Source organism: Zalophus californianus, chromosome 13 (genome assembly GCF_009762305.2).
Source record: "Zalophus californianus isolate mZalCal1 chromosome 13, mZalCal1.pri.v2, whole genome shotgun sequence".
Taxonomy (NCBI): domain Eukaryota; kingdom Metazoa; phylum Chordata; class Mammalia; order Carnivora; family Otariidae; genus Zalophus; species Zalophus californianus.
In genome coordinates this window covers 41,969,682-41,984,058 of record NC_045607.1, presented here as the reverse complement: position 1 = coordinate 41,984,058, position 14,377 = coordinate 41,969,682, and the positions used below count along the sequence as shown (strand labels likewise).

General features: G+C 39.9%; 1 protein-coding gene across 3 annotated transcripts in view; it reads right to left on the bottom strand.

The window, feature by feature from the left end:
• Nucleotides 1-14,377, bottom strand: part of LINGO2 (leucine rich repeat and Ig domain containing 2) — a 1,255,110-nt gene that overhangs the window by 660,754 nt on the left and 579,979 nt on the right. The gene's annotated exons all lie outside the window — the stretch shown is intronic.

Here is a 14,377-nt window from a genome sequence, read left to right as displayed (position 1 = left end):
GAGCTCTGTGTTGGGTTCCATGCTGGGTGTGGAGCCTGCTTAATATTCTCTCTCTCTCTCTCTAAAAAAAAAAAAAAAAAAGAAAAAGAAAAAAACCCAACTACATAAAGTACCATAAGCTATTTGAGGGCTTTTCAAAGTGAGAAAAAAAAAAAGCAAACAACAGAGACTGCACCCCAGAAGCTTGCTCAATCTAGTCTTAGCCTATTCCTTTACTATCTTGAACATGACATAGTTACCAAAGCTTCATACAGCTAGCAAACCTTCACTCAGTTTCCAGAAAGGTAAGAGTCAAGGAGCTTCATATTTCACACATTTTGGAACTTGAATTTTGGAGCTGGCTGGGTGTTAGATAAGAAAAATGTGACCCTGAATTTGTTGGTGAGAAATAGCTGTCACTTGCCCCCAAGATCCCTGATGGAAGCTAGGGACACCTACTCTGCTACCCACCTTTTAGTTCAACCTTACTGAAACTCTATAATGGTCCAGCAGGTTCCCTTATCTACCTTTATATTCATCTAGAGCAGCAGGGAGCAGAAAACTTCCAGGTCCATGACCTATAGAGCTGGTAGGGAGGCTGCTAAAAGCTCTTCTTCACGCTCCTTGCTCAATGGTCTCATTCAAGGTTATCAACCTCCCCTTCCTTGCTCAGGCTCAGAGAGGGTACAGAGAGCTTGGTGTGAGTGGTATAGCTATGTGACTGTGTTGTGACTGCGGTACTTGACTATGGGACACTCTTGGCTTAGGGTGGAATGGCTGTGGTAAAATAGAATCCTTTACTCTTCCTCTTCTCAGTGACAGGAGGAGTCCAAAGAAACTGCTGAATTGAAAGATGGAGGAAATGCCCAAGGTTTGCAGTGGTTTGAGAAAGGTAGCATGTACTCGGTAAGGGGATGTGGCAAAAAATTCTGTAGTAGTTGGGTTCTGTGTGGAAATATCCTTGAAGGCAATGAGACTTTTGTTTGGCTGAACTCACTGGATACTCAGAGGTCACAACATCTAATATCATTGTCTTGGAAGCTGCATCAAAAGGTACTGATATCCACTTGGCAAAGAGGCTGTAGTGATACCTGCCTTTGATGGATCATAAGAGCTTTTTTTTTTTAAAGATTTTATTTATTTATTTAAGAGAGAGTGAGAGAGAGAGAGCACATGAGAGGGGGAAGGTCAGAGGGAGAAGCAGACTCCCTGCTGAGCAGGGAGCCCGATGCGGGACTCGATCCTGGGACTCCAGGATCATGACCTGAGCCAAAGGCAGTCGCTTAACCAACTGAGCCACCCAGGCGCCCATAAGAGCTTTGACAATAAGCATCCTGGTGGAAACCATAATGGACTGAAGGTCAGAGGTTTCTTCCAGGGTATTTTGGACATTGTGTGTCATGCTAAAGATGGAGAAAGGCCCCCATTCAAGACCTAATATAGCATCTTCCCACCATAGTCAATGAACCTTTCAGTTAAATTTCATTTATGTTAGCAAAATAAAGTATGTGATATTCTTGTAGTATAGTGTTGGAACAAATGTATGCTTTTATTATCTCATCTAATCTTTATACACTCTTCAAAGTAAATATTGTTTTTTTCTTTTACAAAGGAGAAAACTAACACACTGAAAAGTTAGTATCTATTTAGTGGGACACAAAAAAGAGAAAACCAGGGCTGGGGAAAGCTCTGGATTGTGGGAAAACATGTGGATACAACTAACAGAAAATGTAATCTAATTTATTTAAACACATGAGAGAGACATTGACACATGTAATTTAAAAGTCTGGGGTAGACCAGTCTTCACACTCCAGGGTTGATGCAGAGATTAAATTAATGTCATCAGGATTCAAGTCCTCTCCGGTTTTTGGTTCCCTGTTTTCTGTGCTGGGTTTATGTTCAGGCCTTGTGTTGTTGTCAGTAAGGTAAGAACTATATTTTCCCAGGTGGAAGCACAGCTGAAAATACAGCGCTTTTCTCAGGATAGCCCCTGCAAGGTCTCATTGGGTCTTACTGGCTCCATTTGGGTCCCATGCCCATTCCTGCACCAATCCCCATGGCCAGGAGAATGAACACTCTATTTCAAGAGGCCTGAGTCAACAGACCCGTCCTTGGAGTAGGAACAGGTAGAAAACACACCTCCACATGCACATGGCATAAGATTGAAATATATGGGTTGCTCTTCCAAAAGGGTACTCTTTCTGGAAAGCTGAATGAATACTGAATTTCAAAATGAAAACAGAAAGCAAGAATATATCTACTATGGCCTTTTCTCAATGCCCCCAATCCCTTCTACTGGCCCTGTGCCATTCACCTACTTATAGCATGCCATGTGATCCAAAAGAATCGTGCTCTATTGAGGTGAGAATTAGATCTTGTACTTACATCATCATCTTTGCTATCTTGTATGGAGTTGGACTCCCTTGGAGGGATGGATATCCACAGTATTAACAAATACTAACTATATTCCCTTCATTAGGCATGATCTTTATTTCTCTTGTTAGACTGAATATTTCCTCATCAGATCAAGAATTCCATAAACTTGGGAGGCCAGATTGTGCAATAATGCTCTATATTTATACAAGGTTTATATAAGAGCTTATATAAGATGCTCTGATATTTCCTAGCCAAGAATAAGAATGAATAAAGCTCATTAAGTACCTACTGTGTGCTGGCTCAGAAATGCTTCATACATATTGCTACTAATCCGCCCCCCCCCCCCCCGCCCCAGCCTTCCTATTTGGGAAATGAGGACACTGTAGTCATGTGTAGTAGATACTTTTTGATGTTTCTTCCCAGATAATAATGGCATTGTTAACTGCCACTTTCACTCCTTTTGGGTGCTCCTCTTCTGCCCTCCAAATGTTTTACAAAATAGAACGAATTGGTCTATAGAGAAACAGAAAATAAAACAGATGCATCCTAGTAGTTGAATTTCTAAATTTCTGGTGTCTTTTCATTACCTGGCAAGAGGTCTGACTATTGCTCGAGTTCCATAAGATGCTCCTCAATCTTTAAAAGTTCTCATAAAAGCCAAGCCCCAAAGGAATGGATAGCTTTTAATCAAAACTTAAAATCGGGGAAAGGAAAGACGGTGGAGGAGTAGGGGACCCTATTTCAACTGGTCCCCAGAATTGGGCTGGATATCTACCAGACGACTCTGAGCACCCACGAAACCAGCCTGAGATGTAAGAAGATCTGGATCTATACAAACAGAATATTGCAGACAGTTGGGTACGAAGCGGAGAGCCATGATTCCGCGGGCAGATATCGGAGGATAAACGGCAGCGGGAGGGAACCTGTCCATGGGGATCCTACACCTCCGGTGAGCGAAAGCCTCCTGTGCTGGGGACGGCACACAGACTCGCACACCAGCACCGGTAGCGGCGGGAAAGGACTTTAGGGCAGCCACCGGGACGGGAACCCGGAGCTGCGGGGTCGCGTGTGTGAACTGGGAGTGGCTGACAGTTTTAGAAGCACAAAGGGCAGAGACGTGCCCCGACCTGGAGGCAGGACTGGGAGCGCTGCAGAGGGGCGCACAACCCAGGACGCTGCAGTTTATAGCAGCACGGACAGAAACAGAGACAGTGTGGCCTGGACAGCTCACTGAAGAACAGGCTTCGAACTCCCTGCTCTGAGGCAGAGGGTGGGAAAGTCTCTTCTGGTCTGACTCTCAGAAGAGACCTGGAAAGCTGCCAGGGAAAGCTGCCAGAGAACAAAAGCCCCCCAAAACAGGTTTTCACTGAGCCCATCCCCTGCCACAGGGGGTAGGGTAATTCTGCCAAAACAGGGTTGCCTGAGTAACAAGCATGGCAGGCCCCTCCCCCAGAAGACAGGCTGGGAAAACAAGAGGCCAGCAACCCTAAGGTCCCTAGAAAACAGGTGCATCTTGCTTGGGTTCTGGTCAGTAATTTGGACTCTATACATTCCTTCAACCACCCATCAACAGAATGACTAGGAGGAGGAACCCCCACAATAGAAAAGACTCAGAGATTATGACTTATGCTGCAGATTTACAAATGGATGCAGATATAACCAAGATGTCAGAGATGGAATTCAGGCTAGCAATTGTGAAGACAATAGCTAGAACGGAGAAATCAATTAATGGCAACATAGAGTCTCTAAGGGCAGAAATGAAAGCTGAATTGGCAGAACTTAAAAATGCTATCAATGAGATCCAATCCAATCTAGATAACCTAACAGCTAGGGTAACTGAGGCAGAAGAATGAATAAGCGACCTGGAAGACAATATAATAGATAAAAAGGGAAAAGAGGAGGCCAGGGAAAAACAACTCAGAATCCATGAAAATAGAATCAGAGAAATAAGTGACACCATGAAGCATTCCAATGTCAGAATAATTGGAATCCTGGAGGGAGTGGAGAGAGAGGACTAGAAGATGTATTTGAGCAAATCATAGCTGAGAACTTCCCTTCCCTAATCTGGGGAATGAAACAAACATTCCCGTCCTAGAGGCAGAGAGGACCCCTCCCAAGATCAAGGAAACAGGCTAACACCCCGGCATATAATAGTAAAACTCACAAATCTCAGAACCAAGGAAACCATCTTAAGGGCAGTTAGGGGGAAGAGATTCCTTACGAACAGAGGGAGGAACATCAGAATAACGTCAGACCTACCCACAGAGACCTGGCAAGCCAGAAAGGCCTGGCGAGACATATTCAGGGTACTAAATGAGAAGAACATGCAGCCAAGAATACTTTATCCAGCAAGGTTGTCATTTAGAATGGATGGAGAGATGCAGAGCTTCCAAGACTGGCAGAAACTGAAAGAATACGTGACCACTAAACCGGCTCTGCAAGAAATATTAAGGGGGGTTCTATAAAAAGACCGCCACGAGTGATATACAACAGAAATTTACAGGGACAATCTATAAAAACAACATCTTCACAGGCAACATGATGACAATTAATTCATATCTTTCAATAATCACTCTCAACGTGAATGGCCTAAATGCTCCCATAAAATGGCACAGGGTTGCAGATTGGATAAAAAGACAGGACCCATCCATATGCTGCCTACAAGAGACTCATTTTGAACCTAAAGATACATCCAGACTGAAAGTGAAGGGATGGAGATCCATCTTCCATGCCAGCGGACCTCAAAAGAAAGCTGGGGTAGCAATTCTTACACCAGACAAATTAGATTTTAAACTAAAGTCTATAATTAGAGACATAGAAGGACACTATATCATTCTTAAAGGGTCTATCCAACAAGAATATCTAACAATTGTAAATATCTATGCCCCCAACATGGGAGCAGCCATCTACATAAGCCAACTGTTAACCAAAATAAAGAGTCATATTTATAACAGTACGTTAATTGTAGGAGACCTCAATACTCCACTCTCAGCAATGGACAGATCATTTAAGCAGAAAATCAACAACGAAACAAGAGCTTTGAATGATATACTGGACCAGATGGACCTCATAGATATATACAGAACATTCCACCCTGGAACAACAGAATACTCATTCTTCTCGAGCGCACATGGAAATTTCTCCAGAATAGACCATATACTGGATCACAAATCAGGTCTCAACCGATACCAAAAGATTGAGATTATTCCCTGCATACTGTCAGACCACAATGCTTTAAAACTGGAACTCAGTCACAAGAAAAAATTTGGCAGAAATTCAAACACTTGGAAGCTAAAGACCACTCTGCTCAAGAATGTATGGGGCAACCAGGAAATCAAAGAAGAACTTAAACAATTCATGGAAATCAATGAGAACGAAAACACATTGGTCCAAAACCTATGGGATACTGCAAAGGCAGTCCTAAGGGGGAAATACATAGCCATCCAAGCCTCACTCAAAAAAAAATAGAAAAATCCCAAATTCACCAACTAACCCTACACCTTAAAGAACTAGAGAAAAAGCAACAAACGATGCCTAAGCCAGGCATTAGAAGAGAAATAATTAAAATTAGAGCAGAGATCAATGAATTAGAAACCAGAAACACAGTAGATCAGATCAATGAAACTAGAAGTTGGTTCTTTGAAAGAATTAATAAGTTAGATAAACCACTGGCCAGACTTATCCCAAAGAAAAGAGAAAGGACCCAAATTAATAAAATTATGAATGAAAGGGGAGAGATCACAACTAACACCAAGAAAATAGAAGCAATTATTAGAAATTATTATCAACAACTATATGCCAATAAACTGAGCAATCTGGATGAAATGGAGGCCTTCCTGAAAACCTATAAGCTGCCAAGACTGAAACAGGAAGAAACTGACAACCTGAATAGGCCAATAACCAGTAACGAGATTGAAGCAGTGATCAAAAACCTCCCAAAAAACAAGAGTCCAGGGCCTGATGGATTCCCTGGGGGAATTCTACCAAACATTCAAAGACGAAATAATACCTATTCTACTGAAGCTGTACTTCAGCTTCTACTGTTTAAAAAAATAGAACCAGAAGGAAATCTTCCAAACTCATTCTATGAGGCCAGCATTACCTTAATCCCCAAACCAGGCAAAGACCCCATTAAAAAGGAGAATTTTAGACCGATATCCCTGATGAAGATGGATTCCAAAATCCTCAACAAAATCCTAGCTAATAGGCTCCAACAATACATTAAAAGGATCATCCACTGCGACCAAGTGGGATTTATCCCCGGGATGCAAGGGTGGTTCAACATTCACAAAGCAATCAATGTGATAGAACACATTAACAAGAGGAGGGAGAAGAACCATATGGTCCTCTCAATTGAGACAGAAAAAGCATTTGACAAAATACAACATCCTTTCCTGATTAAAACTCTTCAGAGTATACGGATAGAGGGAACATTCCTCAAGTTCATAAAATCCATCTATGAAAAACCCACAGCAAATATCATCCTCAATGGGGAAAATCTGAGAGCCTTTCCCTTAAGATCAGGAACACATGAAGGATGCCCACTCTTGCCACTATTGTTCAACATAATACTAGAAGTCCTAGCAACAGCAATCAGACAACAAAAAGAAATAAAAGGTATTCAAATTGGCAAAGAAGTCAAACTCTCCCTTTTCACAGACGACATGATATTTTATGTGGAAAACCCAAAAGACTCCACCCCCAAATTACTAGAACTCATACAGCAATTCAGTAATGTGGCAGGATACAAAATCAATGTGCAAAAATCAGTTGCTTTCTTATACACTAACAATGAAAGTGCAGAAAGAGAAATTAGAGAAACGATTCCATTTACAATAGCACCAAAAACCATAAGATACCTCGGAATAAACCTAACCAAAGAGGTAAAGGATCTATACTCTAGGAACTACAGAACACTCATGAAAGAAATTGAAGAAGACACTAAAAGATGGAAAAATATTCCATGCTCATGGATCGGAAGAATAAACATTGTTAAAATGTCTATACTACCCAGAGCAATCTATACCTTCAATGCCATCCCAATCAAAATTCCAATGACATTTTTCAAAGCGCTGGAACAAACAATCCTAAAATTTGTATGGAATCAGAAAAGATGCCAAATCACCAAGGAAATGTTGAAAAAGAAAAACAAAGCTGGGGGCATCATGTTGCCCGATTTCAAGCCATATTACAAAGCTGTGATCACCAAGACAGCATGGTACTGGCACAAAAACAGACATATAGACCAATGGAACAGAATAGAGAACCCAGATATGGACCCTCAACTCTATGGGCAAATAATCTTTGACAAAGCAGGAAAATACATGCAATGGATAAAAGACAGTCTCTTCAATAAATGGTGCTGGGAAAATTGGACAGCCACATGCAGAAGAAGGAAACTCAACCATTCTCTAACACCATACACAAAGATAAACTCAAAATGGATGAAAGATATGAACAAACAATGAATCATGGAACACTGCACCAAAAACTAATGATGTAATATATGGTGATTAACATAACAATAAAAAATTTAAAAAAAAAAAAAAAAATGGATGAAAGACCTCAATGTGAGACAGGAATCCATCAAAATCCTAGAGGAGAACATAGGCAGTAACCTCTTGGACATCACCCACAGCAACTTCTTTCAAGATATATCTCTAAAAGCTAGTGAAACAAAAGCAAAAATGAACTTTTGGGACTTCCTCAAGATAAAAAGCTTCTGCACAGCAAAGGAAACAGTCAACAAAACAAAGAGGCAGCCCACAGAATGGGAGAAGATATTTGCAAATGACACAGCAGATAAAGGGCTGGTATCCAAGATCTATAAAGAACTTCTCAAACTCAACACCCAAAAAACAAATAATCAAGTCAAAAAATGGGCAGAAGATATGAAAAGACACTTCTCTGAAGAAGACATACAAATGGCTAACAGACACATGAAAAAATGTTCATTATCATTAGCCATCAGGGAAATTCAAATCAAAACCACATTGAGATACCACCTTACACCAGTTAAAATGGCAAAAATGGACAGGGCAAGAAACAACAAATGTTGGAGAGGTTGTGGAGAAAGGGGAAGCCTCTTACACTGTTGGTGAGAATGCAAGTTGGTACAGCCACTTTGGAAAACAGTGTGGAGGTTCCTCAAAAAATTAAAAATAGAGCTACCCTATGACCCAGCAATTGCACTTCTAGGTATTTACCCCAAGGACACAGATGTAGTGAAAAGAAGGGCCCTGTGCACCCCAATGTTCATAGCAGCAATGTCCACAATAACCAAACTGTGGAAAGAGCCGAGATGCCCTTCAACAGATAAATGGATAAAGAAGATGTGGTCCATATATACAATGGAATATTACTCAGCCATCAGAAAGGATGAATACCCAACTTTTACATCAACATGGATGGGACTGGAGGAGATGATGCTAAGTGAAATAAGTCAAGCAGAGAAAGTCAATTATCATATGGTTTCACTTATTTGTGGAACATAAGGAATAGCAGGGAGGACATTAGGAGAAGGAAGGGAAAAATGGAGGGGGGGAAATCGGAGGGAGAGATGAACCATGAGAGACCACGGACTCTGAGAAACAAACAGGGTTTTAGAGGGGAGGGGGGAGGGGGCATCAGTTAGCCCAGTGATGGGTATTAAGGAGGGCACGTACTGCATGGAGCACTGGGTGTTATACGAAAACAATGGATCGCGGATCACTGCATCAAAAACTAATGATGTACTGTATGGTGACTGATAACATAATAAAATTAAAAAAAAAAAAAAACCCTAAAATCAAGTTGCTCAAGACCCTATGACCAGGAAGCAGTAGAGTCAGGATTTAAAACTAATTCTCTCTGAATCCAAAGCTAGTGTGGTACATGGCAATGCACTTTGACTTGAAGGTGCTACAACTCAAATTTCTAAAGTTCACATTATTTCATCCCAATGGACACTACATGTTATTTTTAGTAAAATAAAAAAGTTAAGCAGCTGCTAACCTAACTTTCAGATCTAGGGAGAGGAGCAATTTTAGAAAAATGTGAATCAGCATAGATGCCCTGTTTAAGTATCAATTAGCGTGGCTACTGTTAACAAGGAATGCCAAAATGTCAGTGTTAAAAAATAGCTAATAAAATCAAAATGGTGGATATTTAAAATTTCAATGCACAAGCCTACCAATGCTACGGTATTATAATCCCAATATGTACGGTTAAGAAGTGAAATGGTATTTATGGGTATGTATAAAGAAAGCAAAATCAATTTCACAGTTTAAACTACAGATTATTTAGAAAAAAACACATATTTAGAAAAAAACACTCTCAGGTGCTCTCGAAATAAGGGAACCATTTTTTTTTTCTGTTCTCTTGCTTAGTAATGAATTATTCATAATTAACCAACCCCTACTTAACATAATTTGCTAAAGTATGCAGGTTAGATTTTATTTTGCCAAAATTATCACCCATCATGGTTCATTGCCTTTAAATCTTTTCATTTGGTTTAGAGGTTCTTTCTTTCTTTTTTAATCCTCCACTAAGTCGAACTGCTTGCAAATACATTTTACAGCAAATCCGTACTAGGGGAATGACTACTTGTACTTTTCATTTGTGCTGAAGCTTCCCTTACTCTGGAACTACTATTTTCAAGTAATGGCTATATATTCTCAGTTGTCTGATAAAGTGAAGACTTGCTTACAAAGTGCAGAAGAATAGTGTATAAGGTGTACTATTTCACAACTGTGTAATTACACCAACCAAGGCTTCAGTTAATGAGTTCCCTACATGGCTTTGGAAGAGAGATCACAATATGTGCTTTTCAAACCATGCTTTTTGGTTTGAAAGGGATGGAGATTACCTAGTGCATCAGAGCTCCATCTCAACTATTCCAGAAAGATAGTTTTATATCCCATTTTCAAAAACTGTCCAAGAAAAAGATTCCAAGTTAAAATCTGTATGAAATAATAATCCTCCAAATGATTCTATTACCGATTTTTCATGTGTGAAATGGCACTGGAGATGTGGTTTATAAATTTGAAATGACATTTGAACGAGTTATTTTCTTTAAAATGTATGGTTTCATTTGAGAGGCCTTATTAAGCAATTCTATGGGTAAATTCACACAGTCATCACCTGAAAAACCTGCTTAACCCCATCATGATCAGAATGGATATTCATAAGCATCCATAGCCAATATTGGTTCTCGGAACTCAATCACTCCACCATTATCTGCCGCTACTCACTTGGTCTCAGGCCTCTGTTAAATCAGGTGAGGAAAATCCTCTCTCAATGGTATAGGAAAGTGGGGAATAATGGGAATCTAAGTGGATGCCACCCAATATTAAAAAGATGGTACAGTTTTGAGGAAGAAATACTGAAAGTCACCCTTCAGTGTTTTCATGTAGTATATGTCAAGGTCAGCTTTTTCTAGGCCCATCTTTCCAGCACCCCATCTCCATATTGTGGGTGTTTTTCTGAATGGCTTTACTAAATACATTGCTTTCCTAGGCTGATGTTTTCCTCCTCCCATCCATGCAAATGTTTCTGTCTGAATACAAAGAAACCACTTTCTAGCCTGGTCATTCGATTCATTTTTAAACTGTAGTTAATGTCTCAGGCTTTAAAGTATCAGTTTCAGTCTATAATCTTTGCTCTACAGCCTTATGCTTCATAGCGTTTCCCGCACCTGTCACCCTACAATACCAACAGTGGGTATTCAAGAATTGTTTGCCAGTTATAATAAATAATTTTAAAAACCAAGATTCTTTTTTCTTCAGGGAAACAAGCCGTACTTCATGTAGTATGAAAATAGATGATATCAACTTTACTACAATAACCTCATCTATAAGCTTTATTTCAAGGGCCCAGAGACTGAAGCAGAAATGAGGAAGTGGGATCACTGTAGACGAAACCTGAAATAGAGTTGTATTGTCAAACTTGCACGTGCGTGTGTTGGTGTGTTTGTATAGTTCTTGTAACCAGCTAATAGCTAACCTGAACTATGATATTCACAGGTATCTGAATGTTAGCCAAAATGGGATACTTTCGCCTAAAGGGGCAGCAGAGTGCTTTTAAAAAGAGAGACCTGTACCTCTGAAACAAATAATACATTATACGTTTAAAAAAAAGAAGAAGAAGAAGATAGCAGGAAGGGAAGAATGAAGCAGGGGAAATCGGAGGGGGAGACAAACCATGAGAGACTATGGACTCTGAGAAACAAACTGAGCGTTCTAGAGAGGAGGGGGTGGGGGGATGGGTTAGCCTGGTGATGGGTATTAAAGAGGGCACGTTCTGCGTGGAGCGCTGGGTGTTATGCACAAACAATGAATCATGGCACATTACATCAAAAACTAATGATGTAATGTATGGTGATTAACATAATAAAGTTAAAAAAAAGAGAGAGAAGGATTTTTATATATCTTTTGTTTGCATACCATCATGTATGTGTTTGCATACACTGCTAAACCTAAAATTCTGCATTGTAGGTATAGCTCAAACAGAGAGGTTAATGACACCTCCAAATGTGTTATCAAGACATTTTCTGAAGTCTTAAAGATGGTATGTACTTGAGAGGTAAGGATGTTACAATGCTATTTCATTAAGCACTGAACTTTGCTATTTCCTCTCATACCTGATCTATGTACAAAGGTTTATATCAAAATACTTGGTTGGAGTTTCTGTACTGAAACAGAAAGAGGGTACCAAAGACATAGGGTCATAGGGTCTTTTTTTTTTTTTTTTTTAATTTTTTATTGTTATGTTAATCACCATATATTACATCATTAGTTTTTGGTGCAGTGTTCCATGATTCATTGTTTGTTCATAACACCCAGTGCTCCATGCAGAACGTGCCCTCCTCAATACCCATCACCAGGCTAACCCATCCCCCTACCCCCCTCCCCTCTAGAACCCTCAGTTTGTTTTTCAGAGTCCATCATCTCTCATGGTTCGTCTCCCCCTCTGACATACTCCCCTTTTCTTCCTCTCCTGTTATCTTCTTCTTTTTCTTTTTTCTTAAAATATGTTGCATTATTTGTTTCAGAAGTACAGATCTGTGATTCAACAGTCTTGCACAATTCACAGTGCTCACCGTAGCACATACCCTCCCCAATATCTATCACCCAGCCACCCCATCCCTCCCACCCCCAACCACTCCAGTAACACTCAGTTGTTTCCTGAGATTAAGAATTCCTCATATCAGTGAGGTCATGTGATACATGTCTTTCTCTGATTGACTTATTTCACTCAGCATAACACCCTCCAGTTCCATCCACGTCGTTGCAAATGGCAAGATCTCATTCCTTTTGATGGCTGCATAATATTCCATTGTGTATATATACCACATCTTCTTTATCCATTCATCTGTCGATGGGCATCTTGGCTCTTTCCACAGTTTGGCTATGGTGGACATTGCTGCTATAAACATTGGGGTACACGTACCCCTTCGGGTCCCTACATTTGTATCTTTGTGGTAAATACCCAGTAGTGCAATTGCTGGATCGAGGGTCATAGGGTCTTAGTGAGCACAATCAAATGACTCAGTATATCTGATAAAATTTACTAAACATGTTTGACTTGATTGTGAAAATTGTTCCATTTTTTAACTGTGAGATGCTATAAAGCTTCACCTTTCACCAAATCGTAAGATAGCCTTTGACTTAGATGGTTCTCAAGAAATATAAATATTGACTTAGTGATATTGTAAGAAAAATCAATTCCTATTAGAATATGTTCTATAATAGAAGCATAAACCAGCTAACAGAAGTTTTCATCTGATTGTTATATAGATTATTTTAAATTTTTATTATAGGCTGGAGGTCTGGATAATAAATTTTAAAAATCTAGCTATATTTTTATAGCCTATATAAGGCTGGGGTTGTAAAGCCATTTCAAAAATTTTATTTATACTTAGGAAAACATGGATTTGATATAAAACTGTATCATTTTTCTTGATGAGCTCATAAAACACATGTATTACCTTTTATATACATATGTATAGTCCCATAATGTTGTGTCAACCACCCATTAATTACAACTTCCAAACAAAACAATCAAGCTCTGTTCCTTCTAGGACAGATGCAATCAGGAAGTAGGACACTGAACACGTCTGTCCCACTCAAGCACCTGGTAAAGCAGCTAGGCTCCAGCTTGGGTCACTTGTGCCTACAGTCACACAGAACACTTCTATATTTCTTAAAATGACAAACATAACCATCTACACTAGTGATGCAAAGGTATCTGTAAATCCTCTATAATCAGTAATTAATGGTAAAACTTCAATGTATAAAAATGAGACAAACATGTTGGATGTACACGTAAGGGTAGACTTTAGAGGAGGGAGGCTGACAGAAGATAGGCAAGGTTCCCTGGTATTGTGAAGAGCACCCCCGGTGGTGCACAAGGCTGTGCGTGGGGACAAGTTCAATTCTTCAGCAAAGGGAAGAGCGTCCACCAGCTTTGGTAAGTACAACTTAATGGAGAGAAAAAGCTGAAAGATAAGGATATGAGTCCTGTGATACATCAGTGAGAGTCCCCCAAATTAGCTGCATTTCCCAGAAGGGACTGAGTTAACGGGGAAAGCAATCAGGAAGTGTGTAAGTTATGGAAAGGAGCCATTAGCAGAGCTGAACAGTCACTCAAAGCTTACACTTTGGTGACCCTAATGAAAGTGAAACTCCTAACTGGACATGTGGGATCGCTGCAAAATTCAGACCAATTAATACAGGGCACAAATGACTTTCACCTTAAACAAAGCTATACATCAAAAGCTATGCATCACGTCATTTTAGGAGTTTGGAGCTCTTTTGGTTATGTGTCATCACCCAAATTCAAAAGCACACAGTGGAAGGACTTTTGCCAAAGCAATTAGGTATTGCACAATCATAGGAGCAGAGGTTCCAAAAGCTAGTTTGTTGGGGCTTGATAATTTCATACTTATTTTGGATTTTTTAACAGCCTGTGTAGACACTAACCAACAACTTCAGAATCCTTCTGGGAGTTACTGCACTTAACTCCAAAGGGAACTCCCCAAAAG